Source organism: Symphalangus syndactylus, chromosome 3 (genome assembly GCF_028878055.3).
Source record: "Symphalangus syndactylus isolate Jambi chromosome 3, NHGRI_mSymSyn1-v2.1_pri, whole genome shotgun sequence".
NCBI classification, from domain to species: domain Eukaryota; kingdom Metazoa; phylum Chordata; class Mammalia; order Primates; family Hylobatidae; genus Symphalangus; species Symphalangus syndactylus.
Window position 1 is genome coordinate 111,636,419 of NC_072425.2, and position 14,261 is coordinate 111,650,679.

Consider the following 14,261-nt stretch of genomic DNA (forward strand, 5'->3'; position numbering starts at 1 on the left):
AATTTCAGTGCCTGGGTATTGAGTAGGGGAAGTATTCCCTTAGATACTAGGCAGAAGCACTGCAAGGCAATATTTGAGCCAGAAGAGTACATTCCTTTGGAGCTCAGATACTTGCCTGTGAGTAACTTTAACTTAGAAAGCTTTCTCAAAAAGTCAGACCTATTGATTCTAAGACTCAGTGAGTTTAGAATTTTCCCCTGTGAATGAAGAATTCAAAGCAAATTGGTGGAAAACACATCTTAAAATAGAAGTGTCATGATTTCTATTTATTTGTATTTCAACTTTGTAATGTAGCAATAATATGGGAGTCAGAGGCAAAGAGGTCCAGGGTATCAAAGCTACTTCTCTAGGGCATCAAGGACTACAATAGGGCTTTGTCATTATTACTTTTTGGTTCATATAATGCAGTGTTTTTTATCATATTAAATTTTCAAATTACGAACCCACATCTATCATCTAGCTATATCTCTATCTATCTATCTATCATCTATCTATCTATCTATCTAATCTATATCATCTATCCATCTATCTATCTGTCTATCTCTATGTTGATATGTCTTACATCAAGTTGATATAAGTAATGTATTCATTTCGTTATGAAGAATATAATAGAAACTTCTGGCTGAATGTAGAATCAGACAAACTTATCAAAAGATTCTGAATTTTTTTTTTTTTTTTTTTGAAACAAAGTCTCACTCTGTCACCCAGGCTGGAATGCGGTGGCACAAATCTCGGCTCACTGCAAACTTCACCTCCTGGGTGCAAGCAATTCTCCTTCCTCAGCCTCCCGAGTAGCTGGGATTACAGCAAAGCCACCACACCAGGCTAATTTTTGTATTTTTAGTAGAGATGGGGTTTCGCCATGTTGGCCAGGCTGGTCTTGAACTCCTGACCTCAGGTTCCCTCATCCTCCCAAAGTGCTGGGATTACAGTCTCACTGTGCCCAGTGAGTTAATCCCACTGTGCCCAGCCTCTCTCTGAAATTCTAAGTGTACTGAAATCTATAGGATTAAACAGGAGGAGCCTAAGACATACAGAAGCAAAATAAAACCTCAGAGGTAAGCTTCACTATAAGGGAGGAAGAGTCTGGACTTGTGCTTAACACTCCATACCAGCCACGTATTAGGGCAGACGTAGTTTGGGCTCTGCCTTGCAAGTACCCGGTGATGTCATCCTAGGCATCTTGTTGAGGAAACAGATCTGTGTATGTGTGTTTGCGTGCACATACATGTGTACACCTGCACATGTGTAGATGAAAGCTGTGATAGCTTGGGTTCAGGTAATTTTTGCTGTAGGATGTTACTGACTGAGTTTGACACTAGAGTTACTCACAGAGTCCTGTGAGAATCAGCAGAGCTTCACATCAGCACCGTGGTGACAGCAAAATGGTGCCGGAACTGCAGTGATGCTGTATTAAATATGGGGCATTGCTTCATGCTATAATGGTTTAATCAGTAACCCAGGATTCCAATTTGGTCATGGAGGCCCTGGAAGTAATCAAGACCAACAGACAGGAGGTCACTATTGCATCAACTGGCTTTAAAGAATATCCTTGAAATCCCAATCTCTTAGCAGATAGTTTTCAGTACAAAGGAGGAATGAAACACTGATCTTGGTAAAGAACCCTGGGGAACCATGGGAGAATTTGCAAAGAGCAACTGCAGAGGGAAAAGAGTGTACCTCCCATTGACCTGGGAAATATTGTCATTTGATCATGTTGTGAATTTGTGCTGTGTTACAGATTGAGATCTGATGCTATGGCAGTTCCTCTATGGTATAGACTGAATGTTTGTGTGCCCCCACCCCCACATTCACATGTTGAAGCCCTAATCATACATGTGATAGTATTTGGAGAGGGGCCTTTGGGAGATGATTAGAGTTAAATGATGTCATGATGGTGGGGCCCTCATGTAGTGTCTGTAAAGGAGAGACACCAGAGAGTTTGTTCTCTTTCTGTCTTTCTGTGGGTGTGTACAAAGAGGTCATTTGAACAGTGAGATACTAGTGCCTGCCTACAAGCCAAGAGAAGAGATCTCAGAATAAAACCTACTTTTCGGGAACTTTGATCTTGGACTTCTCAGCCTCTAGCACTGTAAGAAATAAATTTATGTTGTTTAAGCCACCCAATGTATAGTATTTTGTTATAGCAGCTTGAACTGATTAAAACACTCTAGAAAAAAAAAAAAGGCAAAACTTTACCTTATTTAGTCAAATGGAATTAATAAAACTAACTGCAGAGCACTCTAAACTTAGCTCTGAGTTTCTCTCTTTGTTTCCCTAGAAAGTGGCTGACTACCAATTGTCCTTTTCATAAATTATTATAACTTGTTACAAAATTATACCAAATTTGAATGTTTTGAAACGTTCATGAGAAAAGTTTAGCCTATGTACATTTGGAAGCATGGTAAATTGATTATTGTCACTGATTTATAATGTCTAATGCCCTTTGCTGTAAATCTGTTTTGAAAATGACTTTATTGTCATCATTATCATTTTAAATAATTGTTTACATTATAAGCACTGATGAATAAAAAAATACAACTAAACAGTGTTTTTTATAGGTTTGGAGAAACTTTGGAATATCTAAATGCCGATTTGTTTTTACAATCAGCTCACAAGCAGCATCAGTGAACAAAACACAATATTAATGCAGACCGTTGCTTACACCCTGTTTTAACATTCTGCTTTGCTTTCCTGAGTCTATAATATTTCATGTAATTAGTCAATCTTTTATCAGTCTTGGCAAAGATTAATAACAACTGGAGACTGTGCTTGCTCTGGGAATTATTATTTATGTTCTATATCTCTTGATTAATAGTTAATTTTAAACAAAAAATAATTTAAACATTGCTGTTGTCTTTGGAATTTATGGTGATACATTCAACAGCATAAGGGATGATCTGGGTATTATTTGAGATAGATTAAAAGGCAGAAGGAGGGAACAAAGGGTAAATGCTAAACTGGTACCTCAGCAGAAGGGGTGATGGAACTCTAGCATTGCAGAGAGGAGATAGTGTAGAAGAGACTCAAGCATCAGGTGGTTTGGTGGCCATTAAGTATTCTCTATCTCCCATTGAAGGGAGCATAATTGAAAGATGGGCCCAGCTGATGTACTAGGAAATCCAGGGATATGTTTGATTAGAGGCCATGCCTCCCACCAGGTGCTCATAGCCAATGATTAAATACAACAGGGAATCTTGGCGAGGTCTTATTTTAGGAAATATAAGATTCCAATAATGGATGGCTTTGGCTCAAGTGCTCCCCATTAGCTTTGCGGAAACAGTCTTAGAGTTGCACAACTTCTCCTACTCAACTTTCCTTGCTTTTTTCTTTCTTTTACAGGAATTATACCTACATCTTTGTCTGACAATTCTCTTGATCCCTTGTAACTCCGTCCTGGTGATTCTTCCTCACAGATGTTTTCTCCAAGAAATCGTTTATACATGTAATTACCAATCTGGCATCTGCTTCTCAGGTGACAAGCACAGGTGGAAAGATAGAAATCAATAAAATAATTTTTAATAAGACTGTATGATCCTTGTGGATATTAATAATTTGGATAGTAAGTTGCCCAATTAGAGATTTTCTGCAAAATAATAAAGGCTGAATCTCCAGGACATATCAGGATGCTATTTTATATATTCATAGCAGTGTGCAGTATGAAGAAGCAGGTGTGTTTAGGGCCTGGTTACTCAGGACAGTTCAGGAAAGCAGGAGTTCTGTTCTCATCTTACACTAAAGTCCATAGACTAAGCCCAAAGACAGGAAAAAAATGAGTGAATCTATCTGAGGTGGCAGTGAGGGGCATGGCTTTTTCCTTTTTGAAAAATCCAAACTGTGGGTTTTCCCTTCCCATTTTTATTATCTTGTCATAGTATATCACTTTTAAATGAAAGATATGCTTTAAAATATGCTTTTAAATTGGTATGCTGCTTAATCAAACCATTAGCCAACACAACTACACCTCTATATGTACCAAACACTTTTACAAAATGCTAACTATAACCTCCGAAGGTAGAAACTACGTTTATTACTCTCATTTAGATGAGGAAATGGAAGTTAACAAAGGTCAAGTAGTTTCCCAAGTATCCATAGCTGGTAAAGGATGGAGCTGGAATCTGAAATTAGATAGTATCAGTCTAAAGGTTTTGTTCTTTACTTGATAGCACTGCCTGTTAGGAGGCATACTTTCTAAGATACAAATTTGGAGGTCAAAACAAATTAGAATTTTCAACTATCACCTCTTAGTTTATTTTAGTCACATTGTGTATAAATCATCCAAGACACTCATTATTATTTATAGCTTCTTATAGCACCTGTAGTCTCGTTGGTCCCTAGAGATACTGAAGGGACACTTTTCTGACAGTAAATGTCCACTTGGCATAGGTCACTCAGTCTTAAAATCAGTAAGGACTTGACCTGAATATATATCTTTTAACTTGAATATAAGCTATTAGCATATTATGCTAACTTATGTGACCTTCAGCAGGTTTTTATTTTGTCCAAAGTCATTCTTTTAAAAATAATACCCAAATGAACCAGAATGAAGAGAAAGCAAAACTACATGTTTGTAAAAATACTGGACTAAAAAGCCAGAAGTGTTTTGACTAATCTAAAACTTTGTTTAGCTCAAACTATTTTTTTAAAAAAGAATCTCTATTTATCTCCTACCTTTATGCCTGGTTGAAAACAAGCCTGTATGAAAAACAGAACAAAACAACATGAAATAAAAACTACACTCTGTGTGTGTGTGTGTGTGTGTTTTTACAGAATTCTAAATAAAAAAGTAAAATATATGCAAAAGAAATGACAGAAATATATTGGCATTAGCTAAAATGTATTCAGACACTTAAAATGTGCACACTTTCTTTGGGGAAAAATTTTAGTATGAAAGTTCATTGCCTTAATTTTTTAATGGAAGTTAACAAAGGTCAAATAGTTTTCCAAGTATCCAAAAGCTTTAAATAATAATGAGTGTCTTGGATGATTTATACATTTTTGCCTTGATTTTTAATGTATTTCATACTCCTACCAATTTTTGTTTTATTGATCAAACTGTGGGAATATCTACATTTCATTATAAGAATGTACCACGTTCCTAGAAATCAGAGGTGAAACCTAATTCTTAATGCTCCATCCTCTCCTGGTCTTCAGTTTTATTCCACACTTATAGTATTGGTTCCCAGGCATAACAGTTCTGAAATGATGATTCAGGGCTACATTCTGCCAAGAATATGCCTTCTCCCAGGATAGGTCACATACTGCGAAGGGTACAATGTAGTTGTGACATTCTAAGTGATCATTTTGGTGATTTTTTTTCTTTTTTTCTTTTTTTTTTTTTTTTTGAGATGGAGTCTTGCTCTGTCGCCCAGGCTGGAGTGCAGTGGCGCAATCTCGGGCTCACTGCAAGCTCCGCCTCCTGGGTTCACGCCATTCTCCTGCCTCAGCCTCTCCGAGTAGCTGGGACTACAGGCGCCCGCCAGCACGCCCGGCTAATTTTTTGTATTTTTAGTAGAGACGGGGTTTTACCGTGGTCTCGATCTCCTGACCTCGTGATCCGCCCGCCTCGGCCTCCCAAAGTGCTGGGATTACAAGCGTGAGCCACCGCGCCCGGCCTTTTTTTCTTATTTCAAGAATGATAAAGTTTCTGTTGAAAGGGAATTCAGCTGATTATATATGCTAATTTGTTAGGAATGTAAAGTAAAAGAAAGTATTATAACCATAAGCAGTTGATCAATTATAAATATGTAATTTCATAGGTCAATTGAACATCACCAAGCACCTAAAGGTAAAGGACTTTTATAAAGCCTGTGCTTGTCTATTTTGTAGACTTTTGAAGCAAATCTGCAAGATGAGGAATTATACAATGAAATAGACTATCTCTCATTGAACTGGCAGGTGCGGTATGGAAAATTCAGTAATGAGTGCAATGTTTAAGAAACTGCTCTGCAACAGGACAGTGCTAGGTATTTATTATTTTATAGTTTTCTAAGGTAATATTTTGAAACCAAAAGACAAGAAGTGTCAGAAGAAAGAGGGGTGAAGGTCAGAGGATGAAAAACTGACCTGCTATAAAATAGAGACCTGGATCATGCTCTTCACACAATATTCCCTTAGAAAACCCTGGAATTCTGAAATTACACATTTCCATTTTCTCAGGATCAGCAAACATCATTTCCCCACCCTCCTTTTTTAATCACATGATATGGGTCAAGAGAAGGAGAAAGAAAAGCAAGTGTTAAGGCTTGGGATAAGAAGCAGAAATGATAAGAAAAAGAGCAAGCACAATCTTAAACATTTGGTTTTCATTCACTCAGAAGAAGAAACAAATATTTAAATTTGCCAGAATCAGAACTACAATTTCACCTGTGAAAACGAGAGACTTTCAGTCATGATAGGCAAGTAGGGTATTTCACTGAAGTAAAGGATTTTAATAAAACAATCAGCATTGAATTGTTATGGACTACTTCCTGCAAGGACTTGATAGGGCAGCAAAGCATATGAAAAATTAAGAATGAAATATTAAACTATTAGTATTGCATTTTTCTCCTCTTCTTCCACAGACATGCTATATTTCCCAGCATCCCTTGCGCTTAGATGTGTCCACCTGACTGAGATCTAGTCAATGGAATGTGAGCTGAAATTACTTCTAGGCTTAAACCATATTAAATGTTTATATTTTCTTCCCATTCCTCTCCTGCATGTCCTCTTGCTCCCCACTTCCTTCTCCACCTCTGTTCAGCTGAATTAAAGATGACACTCAAGAAAACATTGGGAGCCAGAATTTGAAGAGGAAGAACACCTATCAGCCTGCTGGCTTCAAGAGCCTTGTGGATTTATTTACTCATTCAGTGCTCCTATTACAAATACATTTTAATAAATTTTATTTTAAAATAGTCACTTATTGAGTTTGCACTATTATAATTTCTGGAATCTATTGGTTATGACAGATAGCTGAACATTCAGTTCAGTGAGTCAGTTAGCTTAGATTGTATAGAAATCTAGAAGTAAATTTTCCATTCTTTTGTCAGCAAAAGATCAGCCAAAAAACTTTTAAGTGATTATAAATGTAATAGTTATTTCTAGAAAATGACATTTTAGCCTTTGGTTGGAATAAGTGGGAAAGGCTATATATTACATTGTAATGAGGAACACAGACCTTTTTTTTTTCTTTTTTTTAATGTCAGAACTACCACTCACTGGATGTTTCCTTAAAACAGACAATTGGGAAAATGGCCATATGGAAACATTTTATAGAACTGTTTTAATGGTTAAATAAAAAGTACTAAGTAAAAAATGACCAATGCTTTTCATATGGACATTATATTTATCAGTCATGAGAAAACCTGAACTTTTAATGATAATTACAGTATCTAACACTTACACAGTGTTATTACATATGGTTACTATTCTAAGCATTATTTAATTCTCATAACTCTATGAGACATTGCAATTTTTTACACCAATTACCCAGAGGTTGTGATGAGCTTCACAGGTTAAAGACACAATCCTTCACAAGACTACCTTCACTTCGGACACCAGCTGAAAGTTCAAGGGTCCAAAGGCCTTCTTCATTTCTGATCAACTGGCAACAAATCTGGGGATTCCTACTACCCCTTCAGGCTCAATTCACGACAATCAATTCACAGAACTCATGAAAGTACTATACATTTGATGACAATGTTAGTACAGCAAAAAGGATACAAATGGGAACCAGCTAAAAGAAGAGTTGCACAGAAGAACCTCTGAGAGGATTCGAAATGCAAAGCTTCCATTGTTCTCTTCCTGGAGTCATGACACAGAGTGTTAACAACCAAGGAAGCACACCAGAACATCGTATGCATAGTTTATATCAGGGCTTCATTACATAGGCACAATTGATTAAATCCTTGCCCATGTCACTCAACCTCCATTTCTCCTCTCCCCTCTCTGGAGGTTGGGCTGATATCATCTGGCTCAAAGCCACAACCCACTAACCACATGTCGTCTTTTTGGCACGGCCAGCTTCTATCCTGAGTAATCTCATTACTTTAAATGTCTAGGAGCAGACAATGGGTCACCTCATAAGGATAAACTATCAAGGCTAACCACAAATATCAAAGACACACATATCACTCAGGGAAGTCCTAGAATTTAGAGACTACCTTCTAGAAACCCAGGACATAGGCCAGCCAAATTTCTTATTCCAAGGGTTTAGAGGCTACATTCCAGTCAAATTCCTTATTACACAGATTGTACTATCATTATATACATCTTTAAATAAAGAAACTGAGGCTGTGAGAGGTTAAGTGATTTGCCGCAGGTCACACATCTAGAAAATGAAAGGGGGTTTGAAACTGAGTAGTTCAGTTCTGAGGTCCATCATCTAAGTTACTACTAACGCTCTTAACTTTTGCCATCAATCTAAATCTGGATGGCACAGTATTATAGTTAAGAACTAAATCTCTTTTTTCAATACCAGCTTACACTGGCAAATTCATTTGTATTCCTGGGACACACTTTAGAAAATTCATTGTTTATAAAAATGAAAGCACAATATTAGATTCAGTCATTCATTCAGTAAATCAAACAGGGTGTCTACAAGATTGTAGTTGCTGTTCTCGGCCCCAGATGATCTCTAAAGTCTCTCCTAATTGTAAGATTCTATGACTTTCTGCTACATGGGAACAGCAGTTTTACCATTATTGATATCTTTGAAAGAACTAGTTAGCATTTATTGTTAGTATAATTTTTTCTTTCTAAAGGAAATATGTGTAATACAATGATAAGAGACAAGATCCTACAGGAAGATATTTGATTCCTAGACAGGCAATTAGACATTTAGATGGGGTATGAAGTGTAGCTATGCAAGTTTAGGAATAAAATTGTGAAGCATAATGATTAAGCCTTATTTGTAGTCCATTAAAGAACAAGAGCTATAAACTCCCACACACATTCTTATTTAATGTAGATTCCCAAATATATTGACAGATAATTCAAAAAGTAGAAACTATAACTATTTTTTAATTTACAATGGAAAAAAGAATATACCAAAGTCTTTTTAAATCTTCAATCGTTATATAATTATGGTACAATTATAGTATAGATAGAATAATAATAGTGATGATGATGATGATAATGATAAGGATAGAAGGAAGAGTTGAATGAATTATAGCACATTACTGTCATGGTTTTTGATATATTTATATTTATGACCTTGATAAAACTCACTGGAAAGCAATTTGGTAATATCTACAAAACATTAATATGTGTGCTTCGATCTCCATTTCCAAAAACCAATCATATATCAGTAATGATAAGAAGAAAGAATACTACATCTATAAAAATGTTCATTGAAACATTCTTTATATTTGCAAAAAGCTGGGGGAAAGTCTAAATAACAATAACATGGGGAATGGTTATGTAATTTATAGTATATTCACTCCATGCACTTTTCTTCCTAATTCAAAATGCTAATTAAGAAACAATGTAGCAAGAAGGAAAATGTTATAATGGTAAGTTAAAAAAAAAGTAGGATGCAAAATCACAAGTACACCATTGTTCTAGAGCTTGATAATCCTGGCATAGGCAATTAAATTTTTATCAGTCTTGTGGAGAAAGTAGATGAGACAAATAGATTGGGACCATTTCTCTTTAACCTGCTAGTAAATTATGATTGCTATGTTTTTCCTATAATATGTCCGTACATCTTGACTGAGGAAACACGAATAACATTGAAAACTTTTGGATAAGCTCACTCCTCTATGAAAATATTTAAGCTCTTATCTCTCTGAAATCTTCATTAATGACATGCCTCTCAAATTGGCACATGAACTCATTTTCTCTTAATAGAACACCATCATACATCAAATCTCAAGTTGACAAAGTAACTGTGTGGTCACAAACACTCAATTTATAAGAATTTGTCTCCTTGTCACAGCTGGTTACTAAATTCTTGTGCAACTACCACCCGTGCAACCTCAGTAGGCAGAAAAAAATTCTCACTGGTCAGGGTTCAGGATGCATTTGCTTCTTCATATTTGTCACAATGATTGTGAAAACTCAATTCTAACAGGATTGGCATGTGAGAAAAATTGATGAGAGCAGAATATCTAAGGAGCAGAAGGAGAACAGGCATGCCCAAGAGGGGCAGTGTAATCCTTCAAGGACATGCCAGAAATCAGCCTGAAGCACTGAAACATCCATATAAGTGGTGACAACCAACCTCATGCTGCCATCAAGAATGGGACAGCTCAATTTGAAATAAGAAACCAAGGCCAGGCAGTGCTGCAATTGAGAGTCTGGCTTTCCAAGGAGAAACACTTGATATCATCCCCAAAGATACATTTTTCTGTGTAACGACAATCCAAAAAGCTTCATTTATCAGACAGCCTCATTTATTGATAATTAATTTATTTATCATTTGCAAAGATAATCAATTAGAAATCAAGAAGTAAAATTTCTCATATAGTTTAGATTTTCATATGGGATGATTTTACAGTTTTCATTCTGCTCCTAGACAGAGAAAAAAGGAATTGTGCTATTGTTTAAGTCGGTGGGGGAAAAAAAGAAATAACTAGGATAACAAAACAAAAAGCCCAGTAAATAATTACTGATTGTGGGATTTAGGAAAATGGCTTCACATCAAAGAGACATGAAACAGTCACACTTTAATAAATACAGCAACTAGTTAGACAATGGCAGCGAACCCTGAGGAGCCTATCCTTTTGATGAAATGGAATTTCCCTGTAGATTTTGCCAAACGCTAGAGGTTTTCCTCACACCTAACTGCTTTTCTAAAACAGAGAACTCAGATGACTACTACACCTGTCATTCTCTGAAATCATTTTTTTTCCTTTTTGAACATGCATTAATTACTGATGACTACAATGTTGCATTCATATCTTTGTAAATATGCCATCGTCTCTCCTATAAGCATATGGTGCATTTTAAATTATTCAATAGCAACACATTTTGAAGCAGTGCAATTACAGAATTCCAGGCTCAAAGTCGAAATAGGTTTAACATGGCCAACATTAGGGTAAATTTTATAACTATTCTCTACAGGCCATTCAAAATAGATGAATTTCTTTAAACTCACCATTCTTCTTTAGTGGAGCAACCAAATAAACATGCGTCATTGCCCAGATAGTCATCTCTATCTTATACCATTTCATGTAGAAGTATAAGCATAGATTTCATAATAAAACAGATTTTGGTACAAATATAGACTCTTCCATTATGTGTAGATGGCCATTAACTTCTTCAGCACTTACTAATTTTGATCACATATTTTGCTTATTTATTTTGTTCTTTTTCTTCCCCCTCCACTAAAATGGAAGCTCGGTAAGAGCAGAACTTTTAGATAGTTTATATACTGCTATATTTGTGCCTTGCATGTAGTAGCTACCTAATGTATATTAGTTAAATGGTTAAGGGAGTCACTCTCCAAAGAATTTCCAGCTTGTCCTACCAACTGTAAATAGCAGTGGGAACATTACATATGGAGTAGATATATGTACCCAAACAACATTGATTATACTGCTTTTGACTATCAGGATTGAAGACAATCCCTCAACTGAAAGAGGTTATATGATACATATTTGTACTAATCAATGCAATATTTAAAATACATATTAATATTTTATGTATGCATGTACATTTTACATCTTCAAGGAAATAATACACTATGTCCTAAGGATATCCTAAAAGTTAAAATAACAACTAAACAACACTTCAACAAATATTTTATCAATTTCAACAAGTTTTTTTTTTTTTACTTCTACTCTTTAGATGAAATTATAGGCTTTGATTCCCAAATTATAATCTGTTTAATAAATTGCATCAAACTTTGCACACTGATGCTCAGTAAAAGATTATTGCATCAAGTCAACCAATAAGCTGACAGTCTTCTTCAATTCTTTCATTTATTATTTTACTCCACAAATATTTACAGGGTGTCTTCTATGTTTCCAGTATAATTCTAGGAAATTGAAAAATAGCATTGAACAAAAGAGGAACATAATAATCCTCTCATAAATTCCCTCCTCACAAAATGTTTATTTCTAAGATGGACTTCAGAAATATATAAATACAAATGCAACTATAAATATGAGCGTGTATAACAGAATAGTAGATTATTAATTTTTTATAAAATAATTCAAGGTTAATTGTATAACCTTGCATATTTAAGTAGGTAGCTTCTAGATTCAGTGGTTAAGAATGACCTCCCTGAGGAGTAGACATTTGAAAAACACTTGAGTGAAAGAGGAGAGGAATCATCAGAGTACCTAGGAAAGAGCATTCTAATCAGAGAAAATGGCAAATACAAAGGCTTTGTGTGGCAGATGCTTGATTTGTTTGAGAAGCAGCAAGATAGGAGTGAGCAAGAGAGAATGAAGAAGATAAAGTTATAGAGATTGTCAGAAGCCGAATGAAACTGGCTCTTAAAGGTTGTTGAAAGAGCATTGGTTTCGTTCTAAAAATAACTGGAAACTATTTGAGATTTCTATATTTAGGATAGCACCCTGTCTCCTCTCTGTAGATTAGGCTGTAAGTACATGAAATGCAGAAATGCCAATTAGGAGGTTACTTCTGTATTCAGGTAAGAGATGATGATGGAATATACTGTGATGGTAGCAACAGAGATGATGAGAAGAGGTCAGTTTGGGGATATATTGTGAAGGTAGAACTGGTGGAACACGGTGGTAAGTTGGTAAGAAAGGGAGATATGAGAAAGTAATCAAAGAAGCTGCTCAAGAATTTAACTTGAGAAATTGGGGGACTGATAGAGCTCTTTATTGAGATATAGAGTACTGGTGAAGATGTGGATTTGTGGAAGCAAACCAAGACTTCCTTTTGGGACATTAACTTTCTGATGACTAACAGACATTCTATGCAAGTTTTGACTAAGCTGTTGAATTCAGTGTAGAGGTCAAGGGAAAGTCATACCTGAAGATATAAAGTTGAGAATTATCAGTGTGTAAATGGTTCTTAAATGCTTGATGCTGAATAAAATCATACAACGTGTACAACAGAAGTAAGAAAATTTCTAAGAGTAAAATCCTGGGTCACTCCACCTTTTAGAGGCTGGTAGCATAAAGAAGCTCTGGAGGAAAAAAAAGGCTGCGAAGAAGGAATCAGACGGGGAAAATTAAAGTACATAGAATACTAGAGTCAAATGAAGAAATTGTTTCATATCAGGAAGAATGATAAACTTTCTTGAGAATAAATGTGTATGATGGGGTCTGAAATGAATCTTTCTCATAAAATTCCTGGTTGATTGCAATGATATATGCATTCATTTCATGTTTGAAGTACTTTAAATACAATGTATATGAACCCATTTCCTGAAATTGAACTATGCCAAATGTACTATTTAGCATATGAAATCTTCAATTCTGCAAACATTATTGACTTTGGATTGGAACAATGGAAGTTGATTACCACTATGAAATTTTTATAATTCTAAAATTATTTGTATATTTATATTGATATTATAATTAGGCAAACTAAAGGAAATTTTAACTTTACCTTAATGATATACGCTCATTGTGCTAAATTGAGAATTGGTAGTCAATGTTATTAGATACAGATAGGGACAAATGTCCAGAAGAGAAAATATTCAAGTTGACTAGATTCATCACATTTTCATGGATCATTTAATTTTACCTTTATTTTAGTCAATGCTGAAAAATCTTTAATATGGTTTTGTTCTCTCTCTTCACCCAAATCTCATGTCGAATTGTACTACCCAGTGTTGGCTGAGGGACCTGGTAAGAGGTGATCGGATTATGGGGGCAGATTTCCCCCCTTTCTGTTCTCATGATAGTGAGTGGGTTCTCATGAGTTATGGTTGTTTAAAAGTATGTAGCAGTTCCTTCTTTTCTTGCTTTCTCCCTTGCTGCCATGTAAAGATGATCTTGCTTCCCCTTCACCCTTCTGTTATAATTGTAAGTTTCCTGAGGCCTCTTGAGCCATGCCTCCTGTACAGCCTGTGGAACTGTGAGTCTATTAAACCTCTTTTATTTATAAATTACCTAGTATCAGGTAGTTTTTTAATAGCATGTGAGAAGGAACGAATACAAAAAATTTATACCAGGGAAGTGGGGCATTGCTATACAATACCTGAAAATATGGAAATGACTCTGGAATTGGGTAGTGGGCAGAGGTTGGAACAGTTTGGAGGGCTCAGGAAAAGACAGGAATATGAGAGAAAATTTGGAATTTCCTAGACACTTGTTGACTGGTTTGACCAAAATGCAGATAGTCTGGAATAGGGT

General features: G+C 35.7%; 1 protein-coding gene across 1 annotated transcript in view; it reads right to left on the bottom strand.

Moving 5' to 3' along the window:
* Window positions 1–1,784: 1,784 nt before the first annotated feature.
* Window positions 1,785–14,261, bottom strand: part of ZNF804B (zinc finger protein 804B) — a 622,860-nt gene continuing 610,383 nt past the window's right edge. The window contains exon 5 of the transcript XR_010120080.1: window positions 1,785–2,090. The gene's annotated coding sequence lies outside the window, so the exon portion shown is untranslated. The remainder of the gene's footprint in view (window positions 2,091–14,261) is intronic.